We start from the raw sequence: 18,740 nt of genomic DNA, 5'->3' as shown, positions 1-18,740 counted from the left end.
ATGTATTACATGTAGGGAAATAATTATTCTTTTCCATTCTCTACATTTCTGTCTAAACTAGTCACATAATGATATGCATTTCCCTTTCTTGCTTTCCTATATACCTGTCTTTCCTTCTAGGGCAGTCAAAGCATCTGCCTGATGTGGGGTGAAGGTGGGACAAGATCCTCAGTTTTTGTCATTTAAAGGATTATTTTGACATATGGATGAAGTCAGGCAATTTGAGAAAGAAAGAATTTCTATTTTTTTTTCTTAGATTTTATTTAAAGAGACAGAGAGAACAGAGGAAAGAGCAGAGAGGGAAGGTAGAGATGGGGGAAAGAATCTCCAGCAGACTCTATGCTGAGCGCAAAGCCCTTAGACAGGGCTCCATCCCACAACCTGGAGGTCATGACCTGAGTCAAAACCAAGACTTGGGCACTTTACTGACTGAACCACCCAAACGTCCAAACAAAGGGAGTATTTCTAAATTCCTCCAGTTCCCTTTTATATATAAAGATTAGTCTATTATGTGAGCTCTTGCCCAGATCCAGAGGTTCTATAACTTAAGGATGAAACATGAAAGTGATTCATTGATTTTTTGCTTTTTTTTACTTTTCATCTTGATGTTTGTCAGTAAGCATAAATGACTACGTTTGCATATAATTTTATATAAAGGAGTTGGAAATCATGTAGAAATGGCAATGGGAAGAAGCCTGATTTGTCTATTCCTCTGACAGTGGCCCAAGAGGTGGACAGAAAGGAGAGCTCCCTGGGAGGGGAAAGTGGGTTTTCTCCTCTCAGCTTCTCAAGGCCAAACCTTTAGGGGGGACAATTTTCAGGACTCCTACTTGAGGGAAGGCTCAAGGTTTCTGCTTTTGCTTTTGGGAAGAGATTACTGTGCTGAGTAATCCCATGCTAACATGTGGTAAACCAGTAGTGTCACAAGGGTCTCACACCTGGAACAGGTCCAGTTTATGAACCCAACTCTCCCTAGGTTATCTGCGACATGGATGATGAGTGGAGAGAAAAAAAATGGGCCTATGGGGAGCAAAATGACTCAGATATAGGGGTTTGTGAGGCTTTCTGCTTTAGCCAGGTGTCGGAAGAGGGAAACAGCAATGACTGGAACAGCGGAGACTGATGGACTTGGTCGCCAAGATCCAGGGTGGATTGAATTCACAGAGCCATTCAGCACACAAAGCTAGAAGCTGAGGTATGTCAGCTGCGGAGTGGCTCACAGCAATGGGACCAAGTTGTCATCCTGAGCAGAGGTGGTCAGGGAGGGTAAGCCTCATGAAGGAGGTCACAGCTGAGGGATGGAAAGGTCTCAGCCTCACCTTCAGGACTGAGCAATACGAGAAGGGACATTAGCTACAAAGGGTCAGGCAAAGAACAAGCACAGCATATTCAAGGAGGAAAAGAAAAAAATCCCAGTGTGCCCGTGGTATAGTAATCCAGGGCACAGTAGTGTCAAGTTGGGGGTTGGTCAGGGGGTTAGGATTGATAGACAGGTAGAAGCCAGATGAGGTTGGGCCTCAAAGGCTATTGTAAGGAGTCCAGACTTTATTCATGGTACAGTGGAGACAGGAAAGTTCATCTGACCAGTGGACTAGTATGATCTGATTAAAATTTTAAAACTTATTTCAGATATTCTGTAAAACATTTAGTAGAGAGGCAAGCCCAGAAGCAGTAGCCAATCTAAAGGTGAGAGAAATGTTTGGATTTGGAGTGTATCTGAATAAAGTATAAAATCCTACTCATTTATTTCATCATTTCACCAACACAAATGCATTTTTGAGTCATTATTATAGGGTAGGCTATATTTTTTTCTTTAGCAAAGGGTTAATTTGAAAAATAAAAATTATATAGATATTTATGTAAGATAACTGTCAATTTGGGTTAAATTTACCAAAAGGTGAAAATATGGAGACGTTTGTTTTATATAATGAAAAAGATATGCTGAACCAATTGTTTCAAGACAGTATAAATGACTAATAAAAGCACTATATTGTTCTTATAAATGAAATGATAGGGAAATAGATAAATGGAACATTACTTGTCTTAGAAAGAAGAAAAACTCTCGGGGACTCTGAATGATGTTGTTCGAAACATTTCAGATATATCCAAAATTGAATTTCATTAATAAGAGTAAGTTCCTTAATTCAATTCACCAAATGTGGTGAAAGGACATTGAATTTTGAACAACTAAAGACAATCCCTTCATGCAGTTTATAGTAGTAAGTGAGATTTGCTGCCAGAGGAGATCACTGAGCCAATTCCTGTGGCTATACTTTAAACAGAATTTTATGACTTCAGAATTACTAGACTAGGTCCTTAAGCCTTCTTTAATGCAACATACATTTTAAAAAATGTGTTCTATATAGCAGCTGCCAGGTGCTATGGCTAAAAGGGTGGCTGGAATACTATCCTGTCCTTGATGAGTTCATAGTCAAGAGGAGGAAGGGAAGAAAGAGAAATGAAGAAATCTGTACTAAATGTCTGGCTAGGGGCACAAATGTAACAGTATTCAATTTTACTTGGCTGAAGCTTGATAGTGTAAAGTGAATGTTGAATGGTGATGGGGCTGTGCAGTATGAACACAGATAAGGAATACAGAGATAACATAATTTGGGATAAAAAGTAGTGTGGCTTCCCCGGAGCAGAGAGATAGGCAGTGTGATGAAGCATAGGTAGGAGGCAGGAGAAGGGAACAAGAACCAGCCATTGGAGGGTCTCAGGCTAAAACCTTGAATCTCATTAACACTAATAATAATACCACCTCATAATAAAAGAGTGCTCACTATATACCAAGCACAATTTCCAGAGTTTCATACACATAATTATATTTTACACATAATTGCCTTCTATCAACAAGCCTATAAGATATTATTCCAGCTTTAGAGAAGAGGAACATGAAGCACAGAGAGGTTAAACAACTTGTTCAAGGTTGCCCAGTGTGGAAATGATGCAGCTAGACTGCAACAGAAGCAGACAGATTCTAGAGCCCTGTTCTGTCTTGTGAGGTCAACATTGGATAGTTTAGCCACAAAGGATTTTTTTTTTTTGCATATTTTACATGGAAAGGGGGTCCTTTTCCAACCATAGAAAATGTTGGTTTGCTCTTTTTATTAGGTGGAAATGGGAATAAGAATCCTGAAATTAAAAGCACAAAGCAAAATGCTCTGCGTCACTTGCCATCAAGGAAATACAAATCAAAATGACCATAAAGCACCATTTTACTCCAGTAAGAATGGCTAAAATTAACAAGACAAGAAACAACAAATGTTGGCGAGGATGTGGAGAAAGGGGGCCCTCTTGCACTGTTGGGAATGCAAGCTGGTGTAGCCAAAGTGTGGAGGTTCCTCAAAAACTTAAAAACAAGGCTACTATACAACCCAGTAATTGCACTACTGGGTATTCACCCCAAAGATACAGATGTAGTGAAACAACGGGACACCTGCACCCCAATGTTCATAGCAGCAATGTCCACAATAGCTTAACTGTGGAAGGAGCCATGATGTCGTTCAACAGATGAATGGATAAAGAAGTGGTATGTATGTACAATGGAATATTACTCAACCATCAGGAAGGATGAATACCCACCATTTACATTGATGTGGACAGAACTGGAAGGTATTATGCTGAGTGAAAAAAAGTCAATCGGAGAAAGACAACTCATATGATTTCACTCATATGTGGAATATAAGAAATAGTGAAAGGGATTATAAGAGAAAGGAGGGAAACTGAATGGGGAAAAATTAAGAGAGGAAGACAAACCATGAGAGACTCCTAACTCTGGGAAACAAGGGTTGTGGAAGGGGAGGTGGATGGGGGGATGGAGTAACTGGGTGACCTCCCTTAAGCAGGGCATTTGATGGGAGAGCACTGGGTGTTATATTTTGTGTTGGGAAATTGAATTTAAATAAAAATTTTAAAAAATAAAAGAAAATTTAAAAAGCACAAAGCAAATGAAGAAAAGGAAGAGAAAGGGAAATTATGTTTCTTGAGCGTTTTGCTGTGGGACAGATTTACTGTGTGGCTAGATGGTGAATGGTCACCTTCCTTGGTCTGTATCTGCACAGAAGCTGGAAAAAAGTGATTATGGGAGAAGTATCTGATGTGTGCTTGCTTCTTAACTCCTTGATTGTTTTCATGGTCTGAATTTTTTCTCAGTTTAGGCTTTCCTCTTATTCCCTTCTCTTTTATGTAGCTAGCTTGGATGATCTGTCTTGACCCTTAATCCTTAGGGGAATATGATACAGATCTGTGTGAACTGCACAAAACAGGATTGGTGTTGTGGAAGAGAGCTAGCTCTGAGTATTGCAAATTCTTCCACTTGCTGAGCTGCTTGCTGTAGGAGACATGGACGATTCATAAACATCAATGTGTTGAGGATTTAAAATATGCTTGGATACAGGTTAGTAAATGCTATTATTATAGATGTTTGAAATTCTTTCAGAGTATATATATATATATTTTATCTGTAGAACATTTTTAACACACACTTTTTGAGGGAGGGTGAGCAGGGTGCTTTGTTCTCTTAAAACCTGTAGAACCCTGTAGGGCAAACTAGTGAGCTTCTCTCATCTGGGGCTTGAAACAGTACTATAAATCTCATTGTGCATTCTCCCCGGAACATTTGTTTTACCCAAAGATTTAGGAAAAAGGAATTTATTCTAAAATAAATAAAGGTCATAAATACAGTGTAGAATGTACATATATTTTTAAAGATTTATTTCTTTAACCAAGCATTTATTGAATCTCCACTATGATAGATGCTGTTCTGGTTATTGGGATTAAAGCAGTTATTCCCACATATTTATCTTATGTTGCTTTGGGAGAAAACAATATAGTATGTTTTAACATGTGTATGGGAAGTCTTTTTTTTCACAGTTTTATTGAGAAATAATTAACGGATTTCACTGTATAAGCTTAAGATGTACATCACTAAGATTTCATTTACATATGCTGTGAAATGACTCCCACAATAGGTTCAGCTGTCATATCACATAGATACAATTAAAAAAAGAAAGAAGAAAAACAAATTCCTTGTGATGCGATCTCTTAGGATTTATTTTTTTTTAAGATTTTATTTATTTATTCATGAGAGACAGAGAGAGAGAGAGAGGCAGAGACATAGGTAGAGGAAGAAGCAGGCTCCCTGCAGGGAGCCTGATGTGGGTCTTGATCCCAGGACCCCGGGATCACACCCTGAGCTAAAGGCAGACACTCAACCACTGAGCCACCCATGTGCTCCTTACAATTTACTTTCTTAACCACTTTCCTACACATCATAGAGCAGTGTTAGCTATAGTCATCACATAGTACGGTACATCCTGTTACTGATTTATCTTTCCTTTTTTTTAACTGAAGCATAGTTGACATGAAATATTATATTAGTTTCAAGTATACAACAGAGTGATTTGACATTCATATACATTACAAAATGATCACCCAAAAGGTGTAGTTGCCATCTGTCACCTTACAAATTTATTACAATATTATGGACTGCATTCCTATGCTGTACTTTACAGCCCCATATTTATTTATCTTATAACTGGAAGTTTGTAGCTTTTGACCACCTTTCTCCTATTCCTCCTACCCCCACTCTCCACCTCTGGTAACCTTAAGTCTGATCTCCTTTTCTGAGTTTGCTTTTTGTTTTGTTAATATTTCACAAGCAAGATACTCATACCATATTTGTCTTTCTCTGTCTGACTTATTTCACTTAGTATAAAGCCTTCAAGATTTGTGTTGTTGCAAACAGGTAGGATTTCTTTATTTTTTATGGCTGAATAATATTAATGGCTCACAACTTCTTTATCCATTCATCCATTCATGGACCCTTAGATTGTTTTCATGTCTTGGCTATTGTAAATAATGCTCCTGAGACCACGAAGATGCAGATATGTTTTTGCTTCCTTAGGATATATTCCCAGAAGTGGAATTCTTAAGTCATATGATAGTTTCATTTTTAATGTCTTGAAGTTCCTCCATACTGATTTTCATAGTGGCTGTACCAATTTACAATCCCAACAGCAGTGAGCAGGGGTCCCTTTGCTCCACATCCACGCCAGCACTTACCTATTGTCTTTTTGATGATGTCCCTTCTTTTTTTTTTTTATTTTTATTTTTATTTTTTTCATTTATGATAGTCACATAGAGAGAGAGAGAGAGGCAGAGACATAGGCAGAGGGAGAAGCAGGCTCCATGCACCGGGAGCCTGACGTGGGATTCGATCCCGGGTCTCCAGGATCGCGCCCTGGGCCAAAGGCAGGCGCCAAACCGCTGCGCCACCCAGGGATCCCTGATGATGTCCCTTCTAATAGGTGTGCAGTGATATCTTATTGTGGTTTTAATTTTCATTTCCCTAATAATTAGTTATGTTGAGCATCTTTTCATGTACCTGTTGGCCTTTCATATATCTTCTTTAGAAAAAAAATGTTCAGTCCTTCTTCCATTTTTAACTGGGTTATTATTTTTTTCCTGCTGAGTTGTAGAATTTTTTTTTACATATTTTGGATATTAACCCTTTATCATATTAATGGTTTGAAAATATTTTTTCCCACTCCATAGGTTTTCTTTTCACTTTGTTGATAGATTATTTTGCTATATAAAAACCTTTTAGGTTGATGTAGTCCCATTTGTTTACTTATTATTTTGTGCTTTAGGTGTTATATCCAAAGATCATTTCCAAGACTTATTCAAGGAGTTTATCCTGTTTTCTTCTAGGAGTTTCATGGTTTCAGATATGACATTTAAGTCTTTAATTTATATCATTTTTTAAAAGTTTTTATTTAAATTCCAGTTAGCTACTATACATATAATATTAATTTCAGGTGTATAATATAGTGATACAACACTTCCATACAACACCTGGTGCTCACCAAAAGGGCACTCCTTAGTCTACATCACCTATTTCATCCATTCCTCCCATCCACCTCCCCTCTGGTAACCATCAGTTTGTTCTCTATAGTTAATTTGTTTTACCTTTCTTTTTTCTTTTCTTTTCTTTTTTTTTTTTTTATTTCTTCTTCTTTCTTTCTTTCTTTCTTTCTTTCTTTCTTTCTTTCTTTCTTTCTTTCTTTCTTTCTTTCTTTCTTTCTTTCTTTCTTTCTTTCTTTCTTTCTTTCTTTCTTTTTCTTCTTCTCTTTGCTCATTTGTTTTTTAAATTCCACATCTCAGTGAAATCACTTAGTATTTTTCTTTCTTGGACTCACTTATTCAGTAAGCATTCTAATCTCTACCTCTATTCATGTCATTGCTAAAGACAAGGTTTCATTTTTTTTTTTTTTTGATGGTTAAGTAATTTCGAGTTACTTTGTACCAGAGGTGTAATATAAGGATCCAGTTTCATTCTTTTACATGTGAGTGTTCAGTTATCCCAGCACCATTTATTGAAGACACTGTTTTTTCTCCATTGAGTATTCTTGGCTCCCTTGTTAAATATTAGTTGACCGTATATGCTTTGGTCTTCTGAGTTCTCAATTCTATTCTATCATTCTGTCTGTTTTGATTATTATAGCTTTATAGTGCAGAGTGAAATCAGGAAGTGTGATGCTCTTGCTTTGTTTTCTCAGGATTTCTTTGGCTGTTTAGGGTCTTATTTTAGCATATAAATTTTAGGAGTTTTTTTTCTACTTCTGTAAAAAAATGCTATTGGAATATTCTTAAGAATTATATTGAATCTATAAATGACTTTTTGTAGTATTGGCATTTTAACAATGTTAGTTCTTCCAACCCATGAACACAAGATGCCCTTCCATTTGTATGTTTTTTATTTCTTTCACCAATGTTTTGTAGTTTTCAGTGTATAGGTCTTTCAACTCCTTGGTTAACTTTATTCCTAACTATTGTATTGTTTTTGATACTATTGCAAATGGGATTTATTTATTTACTTTTCAGAAAATTTATTATTAGTTTAGGGAATTACTACTTACTTTTGTATCCTACAACTTTACTGAATTTGTTGATTAGAAAGAACATTTTTTATTAAGATTTTCTACATACAAAATGATGTCATTTGCAAAAGGAGACAATTTTACTTCTTCCTTTCTAATTCTGATATCTTTTTTTGCCTTTATTTATTTATTTTTTTACATTAGGATTTCTCAGTACCATGTTGAATAGCAATAGTGAGAGTGGAAATCTTGGCCTTGTTCCTGATTTAGAGGAAAATTTTCAACCTTTTATCATTAATTATGATGTTAGCTGTGAGCTTGTCCTATATGACATTTATTATGTTGAGATATGTTCCTTCAATGGTTAATTTGTTGAGTTTTTATCATAAATGAATGAATTCTGTCAAATGCTTTTTCTCTTATCTATTGAGGTGATCATGATTCCTTTCATTCTGTTAATGTGGTGAATCACATTGATTGATTTACATATGTTGAATTATCTTTGCATCCCATGGATAAATCCTACTTAATCACATTGAATGATCCTATTAATATGCTGCTGATTCAGTCAGCTAGTATTTTAGTGAGAATTTTGGCATCTTTATTCATCCAGACATTGACTTATAGTTACCTTTCTAGTAGTGTCCTTTTATGGTTTTGGTATGAGGATAACGTTGGCATTGTAAAATGAGTTGAGGAGCGTTCCTTCTCTTTGATTTTTTTTTAAAGAATTTGAGAAGGATTGGTATCAATTCTCCTTTAAATGTTTGGTAAAATTTACGAGTGAAGCCATCTGGTCCTCGGTTTTTCTTTGTTAGGAAATTGTGGATTACTGATTTAATCTCCTTACTAGTAATTGGTCTATTAAGATTTTCTATTGCTATGGGAAATCTTTCCATGGAATTTAATTTATGAGTATTTTTCTTATAGAAATTGGACAAATAAAGTATGAATGTTTTGATGTAGACCAAGGATTAGCAAACTGTGCACTAAAGAAGCAGATGGTAAATACTTTAGGCATTACAGTCCAAAAGGTAAAGTCAAGGATTTCTGTAGCTTCTCAACTGTTTACAATTTCTGTCATAATTCCTCAATTCTGTTGTAGTGTGAAAGTAGATAAATAATATATAAACAAATGGCTGTGGCTGTGTTCCAGTAAACTCTTATTTACAAAAACTAGCAGCAGGTCAGATTTGGCCCATGAATCATATTTGCCACCTTCTGGCTTAGACCATAATTAACTTTTAAATAAAATTTTACTGAGATATAGGTATAGAAATAGTTTCATTTTTCCCATCTTTAAATTGAATCAATAAAGTTTAAGCATTCTATCTCCTCATTTCTCTAGCTCTGCTGGGAGGTGGGAGAGGGTGGTTCTTGAGGTAATGAATCCAAGAAGAGATAAGCCCTGACTTATGATGTGACAGGCCAAGGAAAGACAGGCCAGTTGGTAGCTCAGGAACTGTGATGAACAGGATGAGCATTGGGCTAAGCTCCAGTGACTGCTCCCAAAAAGCAAGTGCACTTTTTGCTTGTTCAGATGGTGTTTTGATTTCTGATCCTACTTCTTAAAACCCTCCCTGGAAGAAGAATCTGGAAATGGGAGCTAGGAAGTAAAGTCAAGATAAAGATTGTATGATACTTATATCCATCCTCAGTCACACACATCTAGGAGATGCATGACTGGAACCAAAGATGGGAGACAGGCCTGGGACAGATGGCTAGTGACACTGGTTCTTTTCTTCTTTGCCTGTGACAATACCAAAAAAAAAAAAAAAAAAAAAAAAAGAACATTTTATTTTATAAATACCTGTTGTAAGGATGTTCAGTGAGACTGAGCTAGGTGGAATAAGGGAGGGTTTTGATAAGCTGTCTTTGCCGTCTGGACAACCTCCTCCCCCCAGTTCTTCTGACAAAATTAGTGAAGGCATTGAGAAAATGGAAAAGAGTAAAGCAAGGATGGAAAACAGAAGAGAAGCAGGGGAATAGGGGGAGAGAGAAGGAAAAAGGGAAGAGAAGTCTGTGAATATTTCTCTTAGGCTCCAAGTGTGCTGCCTGCTATCTATGGCCAGGATCCCAGAACTCTGGGGACATTGGGAGGTGGTTCAGGCTTTCACTCATGTCCCTTGGATGACTTTCTTTGGAAGAAGTTGACAGTCACTGAATAGATTTTCCCGGTATACTGAAAAGCATAGAGATCACCAGTGTTGAAAAGGTTAGGATTCACTGGTCTATCACCTTTAATCCTGGGTTCTCACACATTAATAAGGATAAAAATTATCTGATTGGCTTATTAAAAATAGATTCATGAACTATTTTTCATGAGATGCTGATAAATAGATTTGGGATAGGAAACAGAATTTCCACATATAACAAGCCCTCTACTTCTCAGTAGAATTTGTTGCATATGTTTGGGGAACCACACTGTAAAAAGTCACAACTAAGTCAGTTCCAGATGTATGTAATTAGTTAGGCATTAGCAAGGAGGGATAAAGGAGATGCTGGTCACACCCTAGGAACCCATCCCTGAGGCTTAACAGCCATACCTTCAGAGTTCTCTTAGGGCTCACAGAACAGAAAAGGCCTAACCAGAAAGCTGGCTCAGAAGCCACCAGGGAGCTTGCAAGAGCTGAACATGCATACAAAAGGTGCATCTTGACCTTAAGTTCACTACAAAAGCTCATTAGAAACTCATATAATACATAAATGAATACAGTCATAGCCGAATGCATCATGGATAGGCATATGCACAAAACTCAAAATGTTATGTATCAAAGCCAAATTTACATGTACACAAAGTAGGCTTAAGAGGGAAGCAGCTAGAGCTTTTCAGTGCCATTGCTGCTCTTGCATCAGCAATGCCCACTTTCTCTCTTGAAAGAGTACCGTACTTATCTACTCAATAAACTCTATATTCCCATTCTGGTCTTGGGTCTCCAATTCTTTCGTGCATCTGGGACAAGAACTGAGTGACCTGGTAACACAGAGTATTTAAAACAGTTGAATAAAAAGCGCTATAGAAACTCATATGATTACTTAAAATTTTTCTTGAGTATAAGTTAATTGCATGAAAAATAAATGTTTCACTATAAAGTTTAATTATAAAACTTAGGCTGTAGCTTTTTAATTCAGATCAAAGTCTCTTGGGAAATCAATAATCAAAATAATAAAATTTAGAATAATATGTTTGTAGTCAACAAAGAAAAAATGCTAAACCTAACAAAAATGTAAATGGATATTTTAAAATGGCAACTTAATTTAGAGTAATGTATTTCCTTTTTTCTAAAGTGTTAAAACTGATGAAAGATTTTTAAATAATAGAATTTCTTATCAAATTCTGAGTCTTAAATAATGTTCTGAGAAAGAAGAAATCCATTCCAATTTTAGCTGCAATTTCTACATTAAATACAATCATTTGAGATATGTATTGATCACATGCAATTTATGAATAAACTAAGTCGTTTAAAAAAGGAAATACATTTATTGTTCAGAATATAGGCCAATTTTTACAACAAAGTTGTACTCTGGAAAGCATTTTGCATACAGGAAAAAGCATTTTGTTTTAAAATGCATTCATTTCCTTTTGAATAATTGTAAAACTTGAATTTCAGGACTTTAATGGCCTAAGTAAGTTATCATATCCTCTGTCATTATGGTACTCAGGGATAGTGTTCCAAGATTGTGAATGCATGCTTACTCTACCATGAAAGCACAGAAGAGTCCAGATTATCTGACTTAAACTTTCCAAAGACTCTTTTGCTTTGTTTCTTATCCTTCTTTTCATCTTCTTTTCATTCACACTTAGGAAATATTTTGGAAGAAAAGAAACCCAGGCCTCCCCAAATCATTTACATTTGTGTAGTTTTCTGTTGCCAGAATTTTTGCCTGGATATCCTTCATGTTTTCCATTTATGAGTCTAAATCCACAATAACATGACAAAATTAAAATGAGATATAAAGCCATTATTCATATAAATCGATCCAAAGAAAATACTTAAATATTTATCATAAAAGCAAAACATTGCTAAAGGAAAATAATAAGCTACACAGCCTAAGTTTTCTGCATAGTATCTCCATTTTGTAGATGGTCTACTCTGGGAAGTGGGTCTTTTTGTTTGTTTGTTTGTTTGTTTATTTATTCAGGAGAGACACAGAAATAGGCAGAGGGAGAAGCAGGCTCCATGCATGAAGCCTGATGTGGGACTCGATCCTGTGACTCAAGGATCATGCCCTGGGCAAAAGGTAAGCATTCAACCGCTGAGCCACCCAGGTGCTGAGAGGTGGGGGTGGTGAGGTAGATCTTGATCCATGGGTTTGCTGAAAATGAGGAGCTGGAAACTCAGGAAGCAGGTACAAAGATTGTTCTGATCCCTATGATTCTATTCATTATTGTTATATTTGTGTTACAAAGTCCTTCTTTAAAAATGCAAACAAACCTTAGAGTTACTCTGACTTTGATATAAAATTATTTAATTAGATGGATCTGGTAGCCCTTCTAAACAATTTTCTAAATATTAGCTTCCCCTACTGTAGATTGAATTGTGACCTGAAAAAGATCTGTTGAGTTTTAGCCCTCAGTATTTGTGAATGGGACCTTATATGGGAAAAAATCTTTGCAGGTGAGATGAAGTTAAGATAAGGTCACACGGGATTAAGATAGGCCCTAAATCCAATACTTGTGTTCTTATAAGAAAAACTTTGGAGACACAGATACATACAAAGAAGAAGGACTGGTGAAAGCAGATACAGAGATTGGAGTTATGCTGCCGCAAACCAAGGAATGTCAAGGATTGCTGGCAACCTCTAGAAGCTAGAAGAGGTGAGGACAAATTCTTCCTGGAGCCTTTGGAGCTTTGGAGGGAATCTAGCCCTGCCAACACTTTGACTTTGAACTTCTAACCACAATAATTTTGAGAGAATAAATTTCTATTGTTTTAAGCCCCCTGGTTGTAGTAATTTGTTACAGCAGCCCTGTGAAATTAACACAATCTTCACAGATTTAACTTTGATTTGGGTAAGGAATTACTTGAGGTTATGGTGGGATGCTATAGTGAGGAGTTCTTGATTAACAAGAAGGTAGCGGGATCCCTGGGTGGCGCAGCGGTTTAGCGCCTGCCTTTGGCCCAGGGCGCGATCCTGGAGACCCGGGATCGAATCCCACGTCGGGATCCCGGTGCATGGAGCCTGCTTCTCCCTCTGCCTCTCTCTCTCTCTCTGTCCGACTATCATAAATAAATAAATATTTAAAAAATTAATCTTTGAAAAAAAAACAAAAACAAGAAGGTAGCATGACAATTCTGATCACCTGGGAAATGGAAGCTAAGGGCAGAGAAGAAGGGAAGTATCTTAAAAACTACATACACATGAATATGTGTGTGTATTTATACACACACACAAATATATATATATGTATATGTATATATTGACTGAACTTACACTCTTCCCAAATAAGGCTGTTACATGATAATATTTCTGAAGTATTCACTAGGCTCTTTCCTTAGCACCCATTCAAGTGTCTAGGTCATAACTTGGTTAACTGCCTCAGCTTATGTTGCAGAGTTGAAAGCAGCTAGCCTATGTGTTTCCTCCTGACTGTTATTTTCCAACAGCCCAAAGCCTTAGGGAAGCAAAAGGGGGTCTAGATCGTGCCCACTATTTTCTTGGTCTTCTTCATTATGTTCTAGGCAGTCCAACCTTTGATCAATTCCTCAAAGTGCTTTCCCATCTCAATACATAATCTCTATTGCCTTGTTTGGTATGTCGAATATTCTAGTGTAGCTGTATGTGTGGAAGGAATATAGGCTTAAATTATTCTCTAGTGTAATATGAAGATGTTTTTCCATCAGATTTGTCATAACGGGAAAACATAATTTCTATATGCTATATGATGTGGGTATCAAATCCAACTACATTTATAAGATTTAATTCAAATTCAGTGAGACATATGTAATTATAAACCAAGTCACACATTTAAGACTGTTCACATATACAACTCTAAGTTAAAGATGATTGTATTGTAGCAAAGCCTGTCTCAAAAAGTAGACTCATGCACCATTTGGAACAGCTTTGAGAGAAAGAATTTATAACTCTTCTTGAAGAGAAGCACCTGATCATGAAAATCTTATTGGCTACAAATAACTCAAAGCAATGTTAGGTTCTAGGATTTGCATAAGAGGAAAAAAAGCAAGTATCAGAAAATTATCCTAGAAAGGAGATATCATATCAGTTTATTCTGTTTAATGAATGTTTGACCTGATAATCAGTTCTTTTTTAACTTAGGTGAATTCCTATTTCTACATAAAGTTTTTCTGATACATAGTTCTTACTTTGTCATTACAATAATATGATTATGATATACATTATCCTTTAAAGATAAACTGTTCTCTAGCATATGTCATTTTCAAGAAATAAACAATGATCCTTGCAAGAATCCCATTATCTACTTCTATGTATTGATGTAATATTAGGAAGCTGTTATCTGCATATAATTGGATAAATCAGGGAAGTTTCATTGTGTTTTACAGAAATGTCCACCAATTACCTTTTGAGGCTTTATTTGCCACCACACATGCACTCATACACACACAAATGCCATATCAAATGAACTGACATAACTATGAATAAGGTCATATATATCTTTATGAACAATGCAGATATATCTTTATATACATACATTTCTTTATTCATCATAGGCTAAAAAGATGAATTCCTAGTGACACTAACCAGGTAGAAAAGGAGAATGGGAAAGGATAAAGACTGTTCTTCTGCTCCCCAACTCAAGGAGAAAGATTGTGATCTCCTTAATGAAATAATTGGTCAAGTAATGAAATTTTCTTTCTCTCTCTCTTTTCTTTCCCTTTCTTTCTTTCTTTCTTTCTTTCTTTCTTTCTTTCTTTCTTTCTTTCTTTCTTTCTTTCTTTCTTTCTTTCTTTCTTTCTTTCTTTCTTTCTTCCTTCTTTCTTTCTTCCTTTCTTTTCTTTCTTCTTTCTTTCTTTTTCTTTCTCTCTTTCTTTCTTCTTTCTTTTTTTTTTCTCTTTTGTTTGCTCTGAAAAATTATTCTTGAAGATCTTTTGGTAAAATAGAACACATATGCATAAACTGGAAATGTTTACTTAGAGATTTATAAACAAATTTTTTTATAAACTTAAAATTTTTCAGGGTTAAGAACACTCAGATTAAAATTAAATGATTAGATATGAAATATTTAGTTATATTTAAGATGAATACCTACTATTTGCTTTGATGTGGATGGAACTGCAGGGTATTATGCTGAGTTAAAGAAGTCAGTCAGAGAAAGACAATCATCATATGGTTTTACTTATATGTGGAATATAAGAAATAGTGAAAGGGATTATAAAGGAAAGGAGGGAAACTGAGTGGGGAAAAAATAGAGAGGAAGACAAACCATGAGAGACTCCTAACTCTGGGAAACAAACAAAGGGTTGCAGAAAGGGAGGAGAGTGGGGGGTGGGGATGGAGTGACTGGGTGACAAGCACTAAGAAGGGCACTGATGGGATGAGCAATGGATATTATACTATATGTTGGCAAATTTAATTTAAATTAAAAAATTAAATTAAAAAAAAGAATGCACATTTGGTTGTAGTTAAAAGCAAATAATACTGAGTAGCAACCCCACTGCCATCTTTATTTTCCTTAACTTCCACTTGCATTAAAAAAATCAAGTCCTACTAACTTTTAACAATTTTTCTCCCTCCTTTCAATCCCACTTCTATTGCCACAACTCAGAACTTCTTCATTTACACTAGGGCAATTACAGTTTTTACACCTTCTGTGTTGTCACCAGTGAAAACATTCTAAAACACTGATAGATACTCAGGTTCAACTCATGCCATTCTATACCTCTAAATTTTTCAGTAGTTCCTCACTGCCAGAAGCTAAAGTCCAAAAATTTTAACATGGAAAGTGAGGTCTTCAAATTTTAAACTCCCGTCTTTATTTGTGGGCTTGTCTATCATGATTCCTTACTTTATCCCAGTCACACAGGGCTGTCCTCCATTTCTCAATTACTTTATATCTTTAGATATTTTCAGAGCTCTTGCCCATATTTTTGTTTTTGCTTAGAATATCTTTTAAAACTTGTGAAGTTATGCTAATCCTCCAATGCACAATTCAAATGTCTCCTATTTTATAAAACTTCATCATTGAATCCTCTATGTTTCCATAGCATTATTTCAGATCAATGTCAAAGTATTTCCCTTATTTTACCTTGTATTTTAATAAGTGAGTTCTCAATATTTTGTTTCTCCATTAGACTATAACTTTTTTCAGAGCATTGACTGTATTTTTTATGTTGTCTTCTTGGAACCCATAAAAGCTCCTTAACCATAGTATTTGTTCAATATAAATATTTATTAGTGTTTTTAATTCAAAATTTTAATTTCTTTTAAGAAATTTTATAAGATGGAAAAAAAAAAGAAATTTTATAAGATGGTAAGAAATTACAAACATGGTCAAACTCTTATGTGCCCATTGCTGTTTTTTTAAAAACATTCCCCTGATTTTATTTCGAAATATTTTTCCACGTATATGAGTTAAAAAATCACTTTTCCCCCTTTAGTAGTGGTTTACAAATGAATTGAATCAATTTTAACCCCACTTTAGCATTTGCAGAATGAATTAATAAATATAAGAGGATTTACTGGTATTCTATTGACCCTTCTGTTGCAGACTGCATAAAAATCTCAAGGGCTAGTTTAGAGTTCAATTAATAAAGATTACACATAAGGTACAAGGTCACTTTGTTCTCCCTCCATTGAGCTTTTTAGTCTGAAGTAGATACTAATTACTGAACCTATGTGCAAGAACACTGGGAATTTTATCTGTATCTTCTTATATAAATTGGCCTTGGAAAATTGGATCTGTATCTTGCCATCAAAAGGCAACCATCAGATAAGGGCATTTAATTATCCAAATACTTAAATAAGTGTATTAGTATCAGGCAAAGTATCAGAAAGTTCAACGTAAATTTTATATACCTGAGTGCATGTATATTCAGAACCATTGTGATTTTGTTGCATTTTATCATTTTCTTATGATTTGGAAGGAGGCACTCCAAGTATCAAATCTATGAATGGAAACATTGGCAACTGTTCTCTGAGAGGTGTTAATGAGATACTGTTTTTGACATTTTAAAAAGAAATACAAAAGATGCAGTATAAAAAGAAGAAATGAGAAATAACCATAATAACACATCCAGTTTTAGCTTTAAAAGGATGAAATTATCTTTCTGTAATAAAACCAAGTCACATATTCCATATGTGCATGAATTTAAAATAGTAAGAATGTTCTAAGTGAGGCACAAAGAGGTGAACTGGCTCATCTAAACCCACGAATTGTTGTAAATTATTTTTAGCAATGTGCTTCCTAGAATAAGCCCAGAGAAAACTGCAACCTTTATACAGGACGAAATATCCTGAGGTAACTTATGAGAATCTCTCTATTATTAACTCAACAGTTTGACAAATATTTACTGAATAACTACTACGCGCACGAGGTTCTGAGAATGCAGAGATAAAGGAGGCATAGAGTCATTCTTCAAGGACTTCACAGTACTTGAAAAGATAGATACAAAGGAAATTTGGTATATTGTGGTAATGACTGTGATAGGGACTTGCACAGGATTTCATGGGAACATAAAGAAAGTATGTACTATTGAATCACAGGGAAAGACTTCACAAATGATGTGATACCTCATTTGAATCATCTAGATTTCAACATGGCGTTTAAAATAATTCCTATATCTGGGATCCCTGAGTGGCTCAGCGGTTTAGCGCCTGCCTTTGGCCCAGGGCGCGATCCTGGAGACCCAGGATCAAATCCCACGTCAGGCTCCCGGTGCATGGAGCCTGCTTCTCCCTCTGCCTGTGTCTCTGCCTCTCTCTCTCTCTCTCTCATGAATAAATAAATAAAATATTAAAAAAAATAAAAAATAAATAAAAAAATAAAATAATTCCTATATCTTTGTGGTTAAGGTGAGCATTTGTTGATAGTATTTTTGTGTAGTTTGTTGAATTTTTAGCTGATAAATCTTTTCTACAAATAATACAAGTTAATATCTTTGTGTCAACTGCAGAAGGCTTCTTGTTTGTATTACTGAATGTTTATTTGCATTATTTTGAAATCAACTATTTGATGACATATTGACATGCTTAATAAATTTGGAGGCAATTTTAAAGAGTTCAAGTTACTATGTCATACAATTTACAAAAATTTTTTCACAGACTAGAACAGTGAGTTGAAACTGACAAGGGAATTAAATAGTAAAAATAGAGAGTTAGGTTTAAAAGTCCACTGAGAAAGTAGAAAAATGTAATGGCTTTAGCTTAATCAACTCTCAGGTGACCAAGACCTAGAATTTTAGCTAAATGAAAGATCATTGCGGCTCATGGGTGAGGCAATGTTGCTTGGAACAGTAATGAAATCTTGAACTATATATTCCAGGGGAGAAAAAAAAGGCTATAGCTTGACCCTCTCTATCACAAATCAAGAACATTCAGTTTGGTATCATAAATGATGCAAAGTGAAAAATTATCCGAGTACGGTGATATAAAAATTATAGGTTTTGAAAATCATGCTTTATAAGTAAACAGTAAACAAAATGAAAGATGTTTTGAAAAAAGGATCTCAGGGGTAGTAACGCGCATCTAAAGTAACTAATTATTTGTTCCATTCATTCATTCAATCTAGAAGTCTTATTTTTTCTCTGTGTTTTCTATTTTAAAGTGCCAGTGTGCCAGACTCATGCTGGAAATAGGAAATGAATTCAACAAATAGCTAGCTCCCTAAGGTCCTCTTATTCTAGCATAGAATATCTGTCCTAACCCAGGCCTAGGGGC

General features: G+C 35.4%; 1 pseudogene; it reads right to left on the bottom strand.

Annotated features, from left to right (window-relative positions):
• Nucleotides 1–14,761, bottom strand: part of LOC119876851 — a 110,835-nt pseudogene extending 96,074 nt beyond the window's left edge.
• Between the last annotated feature and the right edge of the window lie 3,979 nt (nucleotides 14,762–18,740).

This window comes from Canis lupus, chromosome 12 (genome assembly GCF_011100685.1).
Source record: "Canis lupus familiaris isolate Mischka breed German Shepherd chromosome 12, alternate assembly UU_Cfam_GSD_1.0, whole genome shotgun sequence".
Lineage (NCBI taxonomy): Eukaryota > Metazoa > Chordata > Mammalia > Carnivora > Canidae > Canis > Canis lupus.
The sequence above is the reverse complement of the archived record's forward strand: the minus strand, read 5'-3'. Positions and strand labels throughout refer to the sequence as shown.